Genomic DNA, 12524 nt, shown 5'->3' on the forward strand with positions numbered 1-12524 from the left:
GTAACTCCGTTACTTAGTGATGTAAATGAGATCAGGATTTAGTCCAAGGATCTGTTCTCCATTTCTAAACCGATGACCTCCCACTATGGCAGATGTGACTACCTATGGGAGAAAAAACAGAACAGATCCACCTCGTGAGGCCAGGAACAATCAATATACATATTGCTGTATTATGTGTGACCACAAATCAAAGTTAAAATTTTCACATAAAATATGGACGTATGTATATGTTTCGTATATGACATACCTTGCATTTTTAATAAGCATTGCATTTAAAATCAGGTAAAGGGATATCACATGGAGATATAATAAAGGAAAATCAGAAGTTATATTGTCAGCTCTTCTTTAAATCAACACATTCTGCTATACTAGCTTTATAGCTTTATAAATATGTGTTTGAGCTTGGAGCCCTTTAAATATACCTAATTTGAACTGAAATATTTCTAATAAGAAATCAGGCACAGCGGAACTTTTTTATTTCTCTAATTCTTCATTCTTGCCCAGTCTTAATGCCCGTAGTATTTTTTTACCTGACTTTTTGGGGAACGTGTTTTCCAAAGTGAGTTAGTGGTGACCGTTCACTGCAATGGGATTTTGTTGATGTTTGTGTCAAATAGTAACAAGCTATCTTTACAACAAAAGAGCTGAACATCATGATGGAGTATCATCCAGAAAGCTTCTGAATTGTAAAAATGTGTAAATTATGCAAAACTAGCTCTTGCCTGAAGAGTGAGAGACAAGAAGCCTTAAAGTAAGTTGAGGTAGTTTGTGAACGGAGAAACAGACCTTATTCTTGTGCAGTTTTCAAAATGTTAGGAAATTCCAAAGAGAAAAGCCTAGTTAAACTGAAAATAACACAGCTCCACAAATGTAAAGGAAACATTTACTGGGATGATTAATTTGTTGTTGTGAATGTCCAGCACCTTGGCAGATGAGAGTCAGCCATGTCTGGTTGAACGTTTAATGTGACATGGGTTTCATGAATACTTTAACCAAATTTTTCCAAGATTTTCACATATCTAGCCAGAGCAGAAATAGTAATTCAGCTGAAGATTTGGTCTCTCTCTCTATTCTACTCTATTGCAAAAGATGTTTGCAAAATGGATTTGCTGCTGCCATAAAAAAGTGCTTTCAATGACAAAAAATGTGTGAGATCAAATTATTCCTTCAAAATGGGCACAGACTTGCAGGAAAAGGATGAAGACGGTATATGATACTGGAGGATGTAATTCTTCCCCTCCAAGATGGTACAGGTAGATCCTAGCGGGGAGACACACCACTTCGCCTGCCTGTTGTGTCATGCACCAGTTTCATTCCTGCTCCATTAGAAAATGCAACTGGCTGGAAGTAAGAGAGAACTGATAGAGATTTCAAGAGATGGCGGAGGTTTTCAGCACCATGAAAAGAAAAAAAGGAAACGAAGGGAAAGGTTAGAAACCTCTTAGAGCTATCCTCTCTCAAAAATCTCTGCTTAGGCCTATATGTTGTTTTACGTGATTACCAAGAACTTTAGTATACACAGCAGTCATCAATGATGCAAACTTAACATTCACCTGAAAACTATTATTTGCATGCAGTTTTACCTAGCAGCTTTAGATCATTGATCATTGTGGTCAAGAATATCTAAAGAACTAACAAAAAGTACCAGAGTATTGTGTCCAGCTTTGTGGTCCTCAGCACAAGAAAATCATGGGCCTGTTGGAACGGGTCCAGAGGATGGACACAGAGATGATCTTAGGGCTGGGGCACCTCTCCTATGAAGACAGGCTGAGAGAGTTGGGGTTGTTCAGCCTGGAGAAGAGAGAACTCCGGGGGCACCTTATAGCAGCCTTCCAGTACCTAAAGGGGACCTACAGGAGAGATGGGGCGGGGACTCTTTATCAGGGAGTGTAGCAACGGGACAAGGGGTAACGGTTTTAAACTGAAAGAGGGTAAATTGAGATTGGATATTAGAAATCAATTCTTTACTGTGAGGGTGGTGAGGCACTGGAACAGGTTGCCCAGGGAGGTTGTGGATTCCCCATCCCTGGAGGTGTTCAAGGCCAGGCTGGATGGGGCTTTGAGCAGCCTGGTCTAGTGGGAGGTGTCCCTGCCCATGGCAGGGGGGTTGGAACTAGATGACCTTTAAGGTCCCTTCCAACACAAACCATTCTATGATTCAGCTGTCCTCAAGGGAAAACTAAACAGTTAATTTTATTTTGCATTATAACTATATTGCTAGTATTTAGAAAACTGATTCAACAGGGAGTAAATCTTGTTTTCTGTAAGCCCATCCGTGCACAGCACATATTAATTTTATTTTCTGAGTCACTGTGCTGGTTTGGCAGCATATTTGGCATGAAGCAGAAGTTCAGAAGAGTGCTGCAACCTTTCACAAGGGAAAATGAGAAGACTGGAAAAAGGAAAAGAAAGTAAATAATTATATACAAAGTTGAAGAAAAAAGTAAATCTGCACTCTGGATGGTCTCTAGAGAGCTTCCAGGGTTACAATAAAACATGGCCCATGGTAAGGAAAAGACAGCTGAAAGCAATGAGGAAGACGATTTCATGTTTCATCAAAAAGCCCAATAGTCTAAACTGAGTGGGGAGGCAAAAAAAGGAAAAAAAAAAAACAACAGAAAATCCAACTAAATGTAGACCATCTCAGCTCTATGGAAATGAGACTTTTTTTTGAGGTGCCTCCAGTCTCTCATGCAAAGGGTAATTTATTAATAAAAACCGGTACAAAAATTATGTGAAAAAAAATAAGTGAAGACCACGGCAATCAATTGGCAAATGTTCACTATATAGATTTTCAGTGTACTTTTTTTAGTATTACTAAATTCCTAGGAATGGTTGAATCTTATCCACTTAGGATGCGTTTATTTGTCAAGAAACAGCATAATAAATTCTTAGTAGTTCTAGATTGAGTGTCTGTATGTCACAATGGTGTACTGTTGAGAATCTGCTGGTATTTATTCATTTAGGAGCCTACCGATACTTTTCAGGGCTATTAATATCACCTAAATTTAAATAATTATCTTAACCCCTGTAAGTTCTTTATGCAGTCCAGACAAAAAATGTAGGACCTCCAAAAGACTATTCATAGCAAGAACTTAGGTTAGCATTTTAAATTGCCTACTGGAATGTCCTCTCTCTATTAGTCATGTGGTAAACTGAGGAAAACTATTATTCAAATTTAGACATTTTGAGTTAGTTGCCAAATGGTAAGAAGTATCAATATCCCTATTTTCCTTCTTTTTAAAGATTTCCCTCAGGATCTCATTTGATCTTGGGGGTAATGTGCCATTTTAAAAGTAGCAGGTTTAAGCCTTTAGAAAAAAAAAAAAGAAGGCAAAATTACACAGAAAAAGAATATGAGAAGAAATAAAAAAACGGAGCTGGCAAATAATTTAGCTGTTTTTCTGTGTTTGCATTTCAATCACTTCTTTATATCTGACTAAATCGGGACACTTGGTTCTATTTTCTATCAAGACTTTGATTTTTTTTTTATCTGCCCTCTCTGAAATGATCAGTTGGAAACAAATTTTTTAGACTACAACAAAAAATGTGTATTTCATCCTGAAATAATATTCATGTTCAAATAGAAGTCAGTGCGGGTAGCTACAATATCAAACAATCCACTTTAAAGATAGAAATTTATGCCTTTTTAATTCATCTGCTCAAAAAATTTAGAAGTGTTTGAACTTAGGCAGTTCACATGAAAAGTGCTGATTTGATTCTTGCCATTTCTGAGATTCAGAAATTCTAAGCCTCGCCTCAGGTCTCTTCCATTCCACTTCTTCATTATTTCTTTTCACTTTTCCAGTTTCTAATTTTCTACATAAAATTGTATTTTCATTAATAGATATGACATAAAGTGAAAGTTTAAATAAAGTAAGTGTAGATAGCAAGTGCAATTTTTTTAACAAGAAAGGTAACTGACCATCAGAACAAGCTCTGATAAATACTTGATATTTTAAAGTCATCAAAGCAAATGCTTCAGTCATACCAAACTGCTGAAAATTAGTTTGCAATACAAGATCCAGCATTGCCTTCTACATTAGTAAAGATATTATTTAAATGTATGTATATTTATATGTAAGTGTTATCCACACTCCTGTTCCATAGATTTAACATCATGTTTGCAAATCGCACGACCGGCAGACTTCATAATCCCCAAAATCACCAAGACCCATGAAGCCTTGCAGTAGACCTAACAGGGCACGATACTGGCATAGAAAATACGGCATCATTGTTCCACAAATAATAAACCATGCAATAAACTATTTTTTTTTAACTTTTCTGAGTCTTAGACAGAAAGTGAGACAGCTGAGCAGAATCTTAGCTGGCGTGAATCCAGATGGTGCCCCAATTTCCTGAAGGCGACTTCAGTGTCTGGTCTGTTATGTCTGTTCTTATAAGAATAAAAAGAGTACAGATATCAAACCCTATTAAAGTAACCTATATGGACCCCATAAGTGATTAAGTGGTTGATGAAACAGCACATAGTGTTCCTTCCGTATCCTAATTTGCAGTATAAATTTCTGTTCACTCCCCTCTTTTCTAACCAGAACTAACACTCCTTGTGACCAAAGAGAGTGCATGGAGAAGGAGAATCGTCCTGGAAACAGCGATTTAATCACTTGCTGACTCAACAACAATTTAGCTAAACAAATGGGGTCTTCAAATTCCGTTATCAGTGGGGAAAAAGTGTTTTTCAACACTTATTGAGAGGTCTGGAAAAAATCATGTATGTTCTTACCATGGAAATTCCCCCTTGACTTCCTTTAAGTGCTTCTTACTCATCTCTACAGAGAAGATGCTTACATTGAGCTAGAGGCTGATGAGGTCTCTTTAATATGAGATATTTTAATTACTATGCATAAAATGTATAATATATTTCAATTTTCAAATATTAGCCAGTTGCATTAACTAAACTTTTCATAAAGCATTTATAGCATTTCTATTTCTAGTAGAGATCAAGAGAAAGTAGGAAGTGGAAAGAAACAAGAGAGGTCAATGGAAAGGGAAAACACCAAAATCAGTCTGATACAAGCAAATGTAAGAAGAATAAAGGTTATGGTAGACAACTGATATCTGGCCCAGAAATGTGTAAAATCAGGAGAGCGGAACTCCTTTTTGAAAGGTGTACAGTTGTATCTTTAGTCGTGAATAGCTCCGTGTGCAAAACAATGGCTAACAGGGCATATAATTTAAAAATGCAGCTTCCACAACAGGTGGCTTTATTTACCATGTCTAGAAGCTTTTCATGGGGGAATCTTCCACTGGAAGACCAGTTGTGTGTGCTGCAACATAATCAGACCTGGGTCAAAAATCAGACTGCCCTAACAACTAGTGCCAGTGTTAAGATTGTCACAATCTGTCCAAAGCAGAAAATGATCCAAATAATTAGTCGTATTTAGTGTGTGATGTTTTCCCTCCTAAAATGATTGTGACTATGTCTCAACGGGAATATCTGCTAAGGAACACGGTTCTGGTGCTGGTTCATGAAAGAGCTGCTAAGAGCTGATCTCCCTTTAAAAAATCCTTCCCCTCCTAAGTTCAGTTTCTTTCCATCCTGTTCATGGTAACTAATAGTAACTAGTTTAAAAAAAATACATATTGGCTGGATGGTCGCATCCAGAGGGTTGCGGTCAATGGCTCGATGTCCAGATGGAGAGGGGTGACAAGTGCTGTCCCTCAGGGATCCGTGCTGGGACCTGTGCTGTTCAATATCTTCGTCAATGACACAGACGGTGGGATCAAGTGCTCTCTCAGCAAGTTTGCCGATGACACCAAGCTGAGTGGTGCAGTCGACATGCCAGAGGGACGGGATGTCATCCAGAGGGACCTGGACGAGCTAGAGAGGTGGGCCTGAGCACTAACTAACATAACAAATTGCTTAAAGAAAGTAAAAAGCAAAGAAGTGATACCAGCACTCTTAGCTAAAGATTCATTGCTGTTGTACAAGAAACTGAAAAAAGGCTGCTCAATAGTGTTGCCTGTCTTAGGCTAGAAAAATTGTTTGTTGTATAGAAACATTCACTGAACAGCAAATCAGGATCCTGGGGGTCTTCAGAAAAAGAAATGAGGACGATTTTAAATGCAGTTTTTAGAAGTAAGTGTATGTTGCAAGGGCTGGCAGGCTGATTAATGTTACTTTGGGGTTTATGGCTTGATTTAGCCATAAATTCTGTGTGGCTGCAACTCCACTGAGGACCAGGTTTTTTATGATTTTTTTTTTTAAATTGTGACATTAATTTCTGTGTCTGATTCTCTCATTCTTCTCATACTAAAAGTTTGTTAACTCCTTGATTTTTACACTGCTGCCTGTCCAAGCTGTGCCTGACTCCACTGAACAGGTCTGGTAGCTTGGCTCCATTAAACCAAATGACAAACTGACTTTTCAGGGAGAGAAGGATTTCATGTGTTGAGAGCAGACGTTGTAAATTGCCTCGAGGGCAGTCTCACTGAAAAACAGCAGGGGAATAGGACAAAGTTTCTAACCCATGCGTATCAATAAGCTGGATGCTTCTGCACAGTTTGAATGTGCTGTGGAGGTATTTCGCAACCTACCGAAGTCAAATGTTGCTAGTTCAACCGTTTCCATAATGATTTCCAAAGAAAGAGATCTAGAAGCCAGGAAAAGACACGGGTTAAGTGCTGTGCAAATTGTGTGTCTTTTGACATCAGCCAGCTCCTTTGAAGTGATTATTTAGAGAACTTCTCTCTTTACTCCATAAGTTTAAGCATAATTTCTTGTTAACAGGCAGATAAGCACTCTGATGATGATAGATTTTTGAGACAAGATATTTGATAACAGTTCTAGAACAGAATAGTCCTTTTCTTTTTAAATTTTGGCTAATCATGTATAAGAAATTTATTTTTAGGAAGACTTGGGGGCCACCAGCAAAAACTAATTTTCTTATGAGAAAAATAAAAAATTTATTTTTCTATTTCTGAAAGGGCAGACAACCTGATTAATTGGTATTATGGCCAAAATACTTTGTATTTTCCCCCATCAAAATGGTGGAAGAAATTGGAGGGGGGGGGAAAGGAGAGAAGAGGACACTACTTTCTCATGTCCCTAACAATACCATTTCTTTTGCTTTTGAATTTTTTTCTGACAGCAGTATTGTCTCCTAAAGTAAGTAAAGGTACTTAAATTATTCCTGTATGTGGTTTTTCTATTAATACCACTTGCAAGCAGATTTCCTACTGAGTTTGATTCTGTGTCTTTCCTTGGACACATCTGCCAATTGTGCGAGCACGTATGTGCAAGAGTAGTGACATTGAGGAGAGGCAGTAAACTGCCACCACGTTAATTCTCCATAGCCAAGCCGTAAGTACGGTGTCAGGTGGAGCAGCGATCCTTCTCCGATCAGTGGTCTCTGTGGAGGGCAGGCTGCTAGGCGGCGAGATCTTGGCACCGCACCTGCAGAGTCTGTAAGAATGTCTGCACATCTGGGCCTGCAATAATAAACTGAGAGACAGGGATTGCACAGATGAGTTGGAATTTCTGCTCCGCGGGCATTGGGAGGAGTTAAAGCAGCAGTAAGTGAAATGCAAGTTTAGTTTGTTGGAAAAATTAATCAATGCGATTGTGAAAGTAGTCACAGAAAGGAATATTTTCTGACCCTTGTGAAGCCCCTTGTTTATGTTCAGAGCATTAACCAACGTCCTGTACCCAGCCCTCCAGAAAGTTACTAGATACTGAACGTTGCTACAGTGATAGCAAATTTTTACTAGGTCCCAGGGAAAGCAAGAGAGTGAGATTATGTTTTCATGAGTTCTGTATCAAAACCAAAAGACCGCTCTTGATTTCCTGGGTCTTTTTTTGATACCGACTAACAATTGATTAAATAGGAGGTTTGGTATTATCTCATTATCTCATTAATAGTTTTTGCAGAAGTACAGAATTTTGTTTGACATTGGCATTGTGCCCATGGACATAAAAATTCAGAAGAAATTTTATTGACTTAAAATCATTAAGCTAACATCTGAACGAGTCCTACAGGAAGTGTCTGACAGCGTGAGATGTGCTGATAGCGATGGGTAACCACAGACCAGGCCTTCTAGAGTGAATTATCGCTTTCTCGGAGAAATCAGGGTTAGCGGAAGGTGAGCGTGGAAAGTCAAGTCCCCACAGACAGCCCTCCCTCAGCCCTCCTTCTCGGTGGAAGTACAGCCGCCTGTGGGGGAGCGAGAAGTCCTGTCCTCCGTGCTTCGGAGAATGGCATTTTGCCTTTCCATGAGCTGGCGCTGATCTTTTACTTAGACATCAACACGGGCAGATATTTTTAGGCTGATACGGTTAATCCTACCAGCAACATGTGCCTAAGGCAAACAAACCTGAATGGATGTGACACCAGTCTGCCTGTAATTAGGAAGGTATATAGACTAACTGGTTTGGTTTTTTTTAGTTTAACACATCGTTAATAAGAAACAAGCTTTGATTTAAAGGAAAAAGGGAGAAGACAAAGTTAAACATTAAAATTGCTTTCAATCGTTTAAGTTACATAGTTCTCACTCCAGAAGCTTTGATCATGTATAATCCTGATGAAAGGCTGAATTGTAATCAGCCTCACATATATTATGTTGCAATCCTTTGGCACTAGTGCATGACAGAATTTTATTTTCCATTAGTTCATTCTTTGCTCTAATTACAAACACTCTATATGCTTAATAGTCCAAAAAATGAATGTTATTGCTTTTTAAAATTGCCTGTTAATGAGAATTTTGCTTGCTATTAAAAAAATTTGAGTGCCTTACAACCATCTTTTGAATGCTGACATACCTATTTTCAACACCAACAATGTCGAACAATCAAAACAAAATCATCCCAGACACTGCTTTTAGCAAAAGCAGCCATGTTTCTTAACTGATCAAAATGGATGTTTATAGCATCTGTGGAACCAGGACGGATTTTAAAATAGCTTTTCACTGAACTATGAACAATTTCATATCTGCTCCAGTGCAGCAGTGATGGCTGTGCAAACACATGTGTGGAACAAAGACAGTTATTTTCTAAGGAAAAAGCCCACTGTTGTAAAGAGGCTGGTTTAAAATTGGAAGAAAAAAAAAAACAAAAAAGATGGTAGGAAAGGTTGCATTGACCCAAGTCATAGAATCCATGCAAATACTCAAGAAGTGAAAAGTACAAATGGGCATCACTTTGCTTTCTCTTCTGACCTTGCGCAGGGTCTGATTTTCTGTAGCACCCATAGACCTTCTTTGAAATTAAGTGTGGTTGTCGCTTCTAAAAATCAGTGCCACGCATTGTACCTCTCATGGCAGACCCGTTGAAACAACATACTTGTGTTGCCCAACAGCCCATATCTGATAGGAGAGAGACCGCTGGCGGAAGCGAACCAAAGTGAAGAGAAGGATGATTGGAAAACTTCCAGTACATTGCATGTACTCTTTGTTTGGTGGTCGGTATATGTGACACACTGGAGGTACTGCAGCATGTTCGGAGAAGGGCAATGAAGCTGATGAGGGGTCTGGAGAACAAGTCTCATAAGGAGCGGCTGAGGGAGCTGGGGTTGTTCAGCCTGGAGAAAAGGAGGCTGAGGAGAGACCTTATCGCTCTCTACAACCACCTGAAAGGAGGTTATAGAGAGCTGGGGGTTGGTCTCTTCTCCCAAGTAACAAGCAATAGGACAAGAGGAAATAGCCTCAAATTGTGCCAGGGGGGGTTTAGATTGAATATTAGGAAAAGTTTCTTCACTGAGTGTTGTCGAGCATTGGAAGAGGCTGCCCAGGGAAGTGGTTGAGTCACCACCCCTGGAGGCGTTTAAAAGATGTGTAGATGTAGTGCTCAGGGACATGGTTTAGTGGTAACTTGGCAGTGCTAGGCTAAACGTTGGACTCGATCTTAAAGGTCTCTTCTAACCAAAGCGATTCTGTGGCACTGACAGGGTCTGGCAGAGGTGTCGGCACATGCAGGAGGAATCATTTACCCAGGAGAGGGGCACTCTTGACTGCAGGAGGCTGAATGCACGCTGGTGTGTGGGAAAGGCTCCTATGAATCACAGTCATACCCAATTTACCTGGCTCTGCCAGCAGAGAGGAGGTATTTTTAAGGGCTTCTGTAAGCTAACAAACCACTTAATTAGTAATAACTACAAGTGCAACTGTGTACTCAGAGGAAAGATTGGAATTCATATTGTTATCAGTTTTAATATCATATGCACATGGGCACACTCAGTATAAAGTACAATAAAGTAATGTTCGTCAGAAATAATCTTTTCATTATATTCTGGTAGGATACAGAAATACCACATCTAAAAATTTTTAATTTTATCTTTCTGATGTCCTATGGTCGTGTTCTGAGAGGGAGCTAGAGAGCTATAGACAGCCATGGGTATTTTTGTAATTATTGATGTTCTAATTCTGTGTCAAAATAGAAAAATAAAAGCAGGAACAGAAAGAGTTTACCTCCACTCAGTTGTAAGTAAAAGTATATTCACATCACAAAACCTTCTTTGATGCTAGCAGATGTGGTGACTGATAGAAAGGTGTCTTTGTTGGACAACTCAGAAGGCAAGTGATGGGCTGAGTAGGTCTGATTAATGATTTGAGATGACATCCTTCCAAAGCCATCACTCCTGTGCTAGCTGAAGCATCTTAACAGGCAGGTACCTAATACTGTTTTGGCCCCTGCAGTTTTACGTTTTACCTCCAGGGCTGTCAATCTGGCGTGCTTCATAAGTAGTTAACCGTGATGAAGGAGGCAGAAGGAGATAAAACAAATCTCCGGCATTTATCACTTGATAATACATTTTAGTTCTTTGGCAGCATGTTGGGATACTTTTTTTAACAGCCATTTGCCTTATTTTGTAACAAGGCTTTCTTTTCTTAAATCGATACTGGGGAAAAGAACAGAAATAAAACATTTTTCGGAACTCACTTGCCTTAAATGAAAAAAACCCCAAACATTCAGTCTGAGGAAAATAAAATCTGCAGGCAAATGTATCATCTACTTTCCTTCTGCCAAAATATGCCAAAGGTATTGTGCATAGCTAACTAGTGTGTGTACAAGAAAGTATTTTTGTTAATTTTATTTATTTGCTCCTGTTCGCATGATGTTGGCTTGGTTGTTTGTCTGAAAGGGGAAGCTAACAAAAGAGAAGTGATGTTCTAGAAAACATTTGCTTTACTATTGTTTATACTGAAAAATAAAAATAAATTGAAAATAATGCAACATAAACCTGTTGCTTTTTAAAAAGTTCACTGACGCTGCATTTGTAATGATGCGTCCTGAGTTTTTGCACAGCCAGTAAAGTTCTATATGACATATCAGATAATGTACCTATCGGAGAGGCCCAGCATCCTGGTTTGAGGTAAAACAGAACCAACTTTCTGCTCAGTAATTTTACTTCTTAGCTAGGCCTCTTCTAACTCTCTGAAATTGACAGCATGTTGTGTCTGAAACGGTTCATTTAGAGTGATAGGACAGTTTGTGCCAAGGAATGGTACGCAGAGAGGCTCTTGCTTATACTTATTGCTATAACAACCAAGGTCAGCTAATTTCATTATTTGCCCCATTAGAGGGTCAGAAGCGGAAAAGCGTAGAGGGGTCCCGCCTGCAGGGAGGAGCGGACAGGACAGGTGGCCCAAAATTGGCGAACAGGGTATTCCATCCCATCTGCCCCATGCTCAGTATAAAAGCTGAGGGATCAAAGGGTCAGCTCTCTTCCTTCAATGGCCGACGTCCGAGGAGGACCCTGTCTGTTCATCTGCCTTTGATCCCGATCCGTGTGTTCCTGACTCCAACACTGGAACCCGGCTCCCACCCGTCGCTGAGTCCAGCCTGGGACTTCCCCAGTGCCTGCCAGTGACATCATCCTGGGAGCTTAATACGGTTTTGTATATACTGTATCTATTTCATTATTTTCTTTTTTATTATTAATATTTCATTGAAGTAGTTTAGTTCCTTCTAAACTCATAAATCTCTGTCTCTCTCCTCCTCCTCTCCGTGCAGGAGAGGCTGGGGGGGAGTATCTGTCGCTGGTCATTGGCCAATTTGGCCAAAACCACAACACCCAGGCATAATTTAGGAAACAATATATTCCTAGCACACCACTGAGAATAGTGTAAAGAAGTACTTCCTTTTGTGGTTTACTTTCTACTATATCTACTTGGACAAACTGTGCACTACTGTGTTATGTATAAAAATATATTTTTTCTCTATAAGCAATCACCACAAAACACACACAGGCTGCAAACCTTAACTATACATAAATAAATAGTCCCAGAAGGGCTTGTTACTGAGGCTGTATTTTCTGATACTCAAAAGTACATTCTCATGCTCTTTTGTTAGATCACTAATTTCATCATGCACCTAAAAAATATGGGAAAAAGAACCAAGCCAGATCCACATATATTAGGAAACCCATACGTGAACTCCACAGTATATGGAATGAATGGCTCAGGAAGTCGCTCGAAAGGTGCACAGTCACTAGTACTTCATTTGTCGTACTAGTATTTGATAGCAATTCCTGCATATCAGGCATGAATTGTAACTACAGTGTATAACC

This window comes from Rissa tridactyla, chromosome 7 (genome assembly GCF_028500815.1).
Source record: "Rissa tridactyla isolate bRisTri1 chromosome 7, bRisTri1.patW.cur.20221130, whole genome shotgun sequence".
Lineage (NCBI taxonomy): Eukaryota > Metazoa > Chordata > Aves > Charadriiformes > Laridae > Rissa > Rissa tridactyla.